Source organism: Macaca mulatta, chromosome 5 (genome assembly GCF_049350105.2).
Source record: "Macaca mulatta isolate MMU2019108-1 chromosome 5, T2T-MMU8v2.0, whole genome shotgun sequence".
Classification (NCBI taxonomy): domain Eukaryota; kingdom Metazoa; phylum Chordata; class Mammalia; order Primates; family Cercopithecidae; genus Macaca; species Macaca mulatta.
This window is the reverse complement of record NC_133410.1, coordinates 27,605,106-27,611,881: the sequence shown is the minus strand read 5'-3', so window position 1 is coordinate 27,611,881 and position 6,776 is coordinate 27,605,106. Positions and strand designations below refer to the sequence as shown.

General features: G+C 33.7%; 1 long non-coding RNA gene across 1 annotated transcript in view; it reads right to left on the bottom strand.

Moving 5' to 3' along the window:
* Nucleotides 1-435: 435 nt before the first annotated feature.
* Nucleotides 436-6,776, bottom strand: part of LOC144340969 (uncharacterized) — a 33,700-nt gene continuing 27,359 nt past the window's right edge. Inside the window, exon 3 of the long non-coding RNA XR_013417506.1 lies at nucleotides 436-3,199. This is a non-coding gene — a long non-coding RNA (uncharacterized LOC144340969). The remainder of the gene's footprint in view (nucleotides 3,200-6,776) is intronic.

The following is a 6,776-nucleotide window of genomic DNA, read 5'->3' as shown; positions in this document are numbered from 1 at the left end:
CTTCAAGAGATAAAAAGATAAGTTAGATATATTCCGGGGCTATAAAAATGAGGAAAATGGAAGGGACAATATAATTACCAACATGAGTTTGACACTATTAATAATGGAAGTATTTCCATAATAGAGATGAATTACAGACTTCAGAATTAAAATGCAATCAGGTGTGAAAGTTACCTTAAAAGGAAATTGACCACTGCCTACCCATTAGAATGGCAAAAATTCAAAACAATGACAACATCAAATACCGGTGAGGATGTAAGTAACAAGAACTCTCATTCATTGCTGATGGTGATGCAAACTGGTGGAGCCACCTTTGAAGACAGTTTGGCAGATTCTCACAAAAGTAAATATACCCTCATAAGATCCAGCAATTACGGTCCCAGAGTTTACCCAAATAAGTTGAAAAATTATATCTACACAAAACCTGCACACAGATGTTTATAGACGCTTTATTCATAATTGCCAAAACCTGGAAACAACGAAGATATTCTTCAATAACTGAATGGATAACAAACTGTATCATATCTAGACAATGAAATAGTATTCAATTCTTAAAAGAAATGTACTACCAAGCTATAAAAATACACGGAAAAGCCCTAAATGCATATGATGAAGTGATAGAAGCAACTCTGGGAGGCTACGTTCTATATTATTTCAACTATGTGACATCCTAGAAAAGCCAAATCTATGGAGAGAGAAAAATGATCAGTGTTTGGCAGGGTTTGGGGAGGAGGATAAATAGGTAGAGCACAGTGGATTTTTAGGACAGCAAAGTTATTCCATATGATGATACAGTGGTGGATACATGTCATTATACATTTGCCAAAACCTACAAAATGTAAAATGCCAAGAGGAAACCTTAATGTAAAGTATGCTTTTCAGGTGTCAATGACATGTCACTACAAACTCAATGATGATAACGAATGTACCGCTTTGGGGCTGGATGACGGTGGAGAAGGTGGCTAACTGTGTGAGAGGGCAGGGAGCATTTGGAAACTTTCTGCATTTTCTGCTCAATTTTACTGTGAAACTTAAACTTCTTCATCAATTAAAATTAAAAAAAATTGTCACAGATCTTAAATAAGCTTTATATAACAAATTCAAGACAGTTTCCATGAAACCAAAATGGTATCATTTAAAAAGAAGATACTAATTATAGAATTAAAAAACAAAGAATGACATTTAGAAAATGCTTTCTCTTTTGAATAAAAAAACTTTTACATATTACAAATTATCAAAAATAATGAATCAGATATTGACAAATATTATTCTATAAATTTTTCTGTTATCATATTATGTATCTAAGGATAAAACCTTAAAATTTCTTAAATATCCAACACAGAGAATAATGCCTTAAGTAAAAGATGATTTATACTACATAACAGGTTATTTTACAATCATTTAAATGAAGATGGAGAACAGAATTCATGAAGGAACAAGTTAAAAACCAAAAGAGGAAACTGTTTTTTGATGACCTCAGAAGACATTTATTTATTTGTTCATCAGCATGTAGAAAAACAATTCTCTCCCTAGCTTCCAAGAGACTAAGTGAAAAACCATGCCTTGTAATTGCTGAATACTTACACTGAATGGCATAGAAACTATATTGGAAATAGATTTTTCTGGTAAGGTCACACTTTTTGAATATTGCTTCAAAAATGAAACAATATTCAAAATTAAGCATTAACAATCTATCTTCCTGTCATAAACAATGCATAAGCAAGAAAGAGAAAAGAGTTGTAGAAAGAGTTAGACAGTTGAATGGTGTGTGTGTGTGTGTGTGTGTGTGTGTGTGTGTGTGTGTGTATGTCTGTATATTTTACCGGATGCAAAATAGAGAGATCATATATGTATGAAAGTGGGGATTTAAAATTAAAAACCCAGTGTAAAAGAAAAAATAAAATTACAAAACTCGCAGATTGGTCTACATAAAACAGAAGAGAAAAGAAATCTTAGCTAAATATTCTCCAAACCAGTAGCTAAAAATTGATTCTCTAAATTAGATTGGATGAAAAACAAAAATAACAAAACCTACACAGAACATTTCCTTTGCCATTAGAAAATATTTTTAAATTTTTCTTTGAAAACTTCATTAAACTAGCTTTATTTTAAAATACAGGATGTAATGAATAGGATGTCATGAATAAAAATATAAAAGGCTTAGACAGCTGGCCAGATACCACATATTGCAAGTGAGCTGCAAAACAAAATGGGACTGAAACCAATTCCATCTCTTTTTTTTTTCCTAGCATGTTTAAATGACATGTAACATTAGCCACATGGTCTTATGTCACATATTAATATTTGATATATTTCTCTCTTGCTGGATTCACCCTATATATTCCAGACTCCACCTCTCTTCCCGCCACAGATAGAAAATTAAATCAAATATTGTTTCCCAGATTTGTGAGTTTATATATCAACTGAGAGTAAAATCATAATGGTCTAAAGTATAAGAAAAGAGAAAAATACCCCAGAACCATAAGACAACAAAAAACTATATATATTACTTTATCTTAATACTTAACAAATTCTTTAGCAGCTATCACAGTGACAATCACACTTCTCCACTTCTGGTCACAACAGAATTTCCAAAACGACCATCTGGAGTCTGAGAATAAACTCTTTCTCCAAATTAGGGAGAAGGCTGCCCCCACCCCTCAATAACTAGCAAAAGGTTCTAGAAATTTTGGCCCAGATTGTTAAAATAAAATGAACTAATTGTTACAAACAGACATCCAAAAGAAGAGCAATGTAAAGCAACACAAAGTGTCAAACAAATTTACCCCAAAGTACACCCCAAGCTAGGACTTTGGCTACCCTGAATTCAAAGTATTGAACCTTCAATAATTCTGCTTTTTAAAAACTCCTGTGTGATATTTGTTATCCCAGTGCAACGTTCAAACTATAGCAGTGACTTTCTCTTGTTACCCAAAGCAGAGACACAGAACGCGGAAAGGTGATAGTGTGCTCTGATAAACTCCTCTGAGAAAACAGCATGTATGTCCACGATTTCAACTCTCTTGGAATCAATAAACTTCCAAATATCTCTCGAAATCCATGCCTCTTGAGAGGCAGATTGTTCTTTCCAGATGTACAGCCGCCTTCCCTTGGATGCTTCAGCACTTGGTGGTCGATTAACTGTTGCAAGAACTGATTCCCCTAAGGAAATGGGTCCTTATCTTTCCAGCCCAGCAAGCTGAGGGATGGTGAAAAGGGAAGGGGAAAAGTCAGTGAAGGAACGTGGTAGTACAGCACATAGGGGAAGAGGAGACTGATATAAATGGTATTCGCTTGGCTGCCTGCCTCTTTCGTATCTCAATATTTTACAGTTCCATTTATTTAACATTTTTTCTTTTTCTTTTTTTTTTTTTTTTTTTTTTTGCTGTAATGCAAACACATTCCATGCCCAGCTAAAGTCCTCTATGACAGCAAAAACAGTAAGATAATCTGCAAAACAAAAGGTCCCCCCAGGCACATTAAAAGCTAGTCAGAAATTGGTTAATATTTCTCCAGAAGCTATTTTGCTCAATGCTCCTTTTCTCAACATTTTGGACTCTCCCCTGGGAGGTTGTAACACTTACTGTAAGTACTTTTGCGCTCCATGAAATCATAGTCAACTGAGCGAGCTATAAATCAATTAATACTTGCATGAGCTGTGCCGTATTTCAAATATAAAATCAGCAAAATTCACATGTTTAAAGAGTGCATTTAAAACAGATTAACACTATTTCTGGAACAAAATATTTCTGATTTAGAAAAGTGTTGCACTGAGAGTTTATAAAGAAAAACATTTTTTCCCCCAAAGAGTTCAACTTACTCAGACTTCCATGAGGTGAAAATAATCGCTATAAATTAAAAGCCGCTTTTCCTTTTCTTTTTGTCATGTTCAACAATTTTACTTAACATTTAAATGCCATTTGACCCTAATGATTTCACATAGTTTTTAAAGGATAATTATTATTTTTCAACCTTCAGGATATTCCATAAATATATACTCCCTTACAGACATACACTTTTTTCCAGCTACCACCTTTCACCCATCATGAAGTGGGATAAAGAGTAGACGCAAATCCTACAGTGCTTTCTGTAACTCAGACAAAAATTGGTTTTGTTTTGTATTTATAATACGGAAAAAAATATTGTGGTAATTAAAATTTTTAAAGGAAGACCAATTTCTGTACATTTCTTTATAATGCTTGGGTTATTTTATCAGCTACTGAGTCATCCACCTACTATATAGTAGTTAAAGGCAGAGACTCCACAGTCAGACCGCCTAGGTTAACATTCTGTTTTCTTCATTTATTTCCCATGTAATATTGGAAATCTTTTCTTAATTTCTTTCTGTCTAGCTAATTTATTTATAGAAAAGGGATGATAATGATAGTAAGCAAAATTCATAGGCCTATTATGAAGATTAAGTGAATAGACACAGATGCCAATAGCGGTGAGAATTCTCTTTAGTCATATAGATGATAGATAAATACATAGTACAAACATGTTAGCTATTATTCCTAAACTTTATGGCACAATATTTGCCCTATCAAACCTTGAGAATATTTTCAAAATTGAACAGATATTGTTTATAGGTCAAACATGTTGCCATAATTCTTAGAAAAAATTTACATGTACACACATGTGACAAACATTCCATTTTCGAATCAGGTAACAGCAATACAAGCAGACACATTGTGACAGATCTAAAACCAAGATGCATAGTTCTTAGTAGTAATAGGCACTCAGAAGGGACTCCTTGACTTGAATTGAAGAGAAGCAGGAGTATAAGAGATCTTTGTCATTTATGACTGATTTTTAAATGTAATCCACAGATTATTCCTTCTTTTTATTTTTTTATGTAGTTAAGCAACTACTATGGGTCAATCAGTCACCATGGTTAGGACTGCTTCCAAGAACGCAAAACTGAATAAAAAGATGAATCTCCATATGTACTTTAATGTGACAAAGGCTTTACTTTAGTAGTAATATGATTTTTATTTACAAGACAACAATGGAATGAGAATATCTGAAAATATCTGGAATGGTTTGGCAGATGAAATTTTACAGTTAGATTTTGGATAAGTAAGGCATTCTGAGCTTGGAAAATGAATATTGAAATGATAATGCGCAGCATTACAAACTATAAGCAATGAACTGATTTAACCTAAGGGAGCTGAAAATAATTCATAGGTATGTCATTTGGATATCTAACACCAAGCAGGAGAAGAGAAGTTTGGACCAATAGGTAAAGATCACAGATCACAAATGGAAGCCTTCCACAGTGTGTTTGGGAATTTGTACTCTATTCTCCAGTATTTTGGAGTTACATTATTTTGTAACTAATGTTATAATAAATATAATATGATATAATATAACATAGTATAGTATAAACCTATATAATCCTATGATACGTAAAATTATAGGATCAGATTTTCATTACAGAAAGATCATTTTGGTAGCAGTGTTGCAGAACTATTCCAAGGAAGAAAGAAAATAAATTATGAGGAAATTATTTCAGTGATGATCCTTGAGGATAAATGGATGTATCTGAATAAAACGGTTAAACAGACATAAGTTAAAGTCTTTAAAAACCTGGCACTTTGCAAAAAAAAAAAAAATGGAAAAGAAGAATGACTGTCATGGAGGATGTTCCCAGGCAGTGACATGCTGGTAAATTGACTTCCTGAAAACAAGAACAAAAATCAAAGTGCCAAATGACAGCATTTGCCAATTTCTAGTGGTATAAATATTCCCGTGAAAGCCGAATTCAAGCTGCCAACATGATGTCATTGAGTACAATGTTGGAAAGAGATACACACAATTGGCTCTCACAAGCCATTAAGTAGCTGGCTCCAGCATACCAGTGATCCCAGGTCACTGGCTTGCATAACTAGATTCATTAGGCTATCATTAAAATGGGGAGAGAATAGAGAAGGAGACAAACTTTAAAGGAGTGATGGGTAGTGAATTTATTTTGAAACATGTTGAATATAATTTGCTTATAAGACACCCAGATATTGATGTTAATTCTGGTGGCCACTGAGTGGATGGAATTGGTGGGCAGTGGAGAGTCTTTTCTTTTGTTATATAGTAAACTTAGTGAAAATTGATAAACATCTGACCTAAGACAGAATTTGTAGGTAAGCACAGGAAGGCACATATTCAAATGATACTCACACACACACACAACAACAACAACAAAAAACAAAGGGGAGAAATCATGGACCAGAATTGATTTATAGAAGAGAAAGAAGACTGGATTTTTTTTTTGTTTTTTTTTTCAGAATTTTTTCCTGGGAGGCTTGTTTCTAATGGCACCATTAACCAAGGTACAGAAATCACGGTGAGACAGGGGCATTTAAATTCAGTATTAAACAGTAAGAAATTAAGCTTCATATATGTCGAGTTTCCTGTGTTATAATGTTGGAGATAGCTTGCAGAGTTGTACTCAGTTAAGCTTGAAAGAGTGGATAGGATGTCAATAGAGACCAAGAGAACAATATTTCTAATGATGAGAAGGCAGCAGATAACACTGTATAGAAAGGAGCCACGGGGAGACAAGATGATTTACAGAACATCTTGGTCATGTGATAAAGTGACAAAAGTTAAGCCCAGATATATTGTTCTTATGCAGCTTGGAAATGGACTCAAAGGCTAAAGTGAATGAAGAATTAGAGGAAGGCGATGGAGATGCTGAGGAAAGAAATGTGATCAAAAAAGAACTGTATAAAAAACATTTGTGATTTGTGAGATAATTTAGAACAGGGAAATCAAAAATA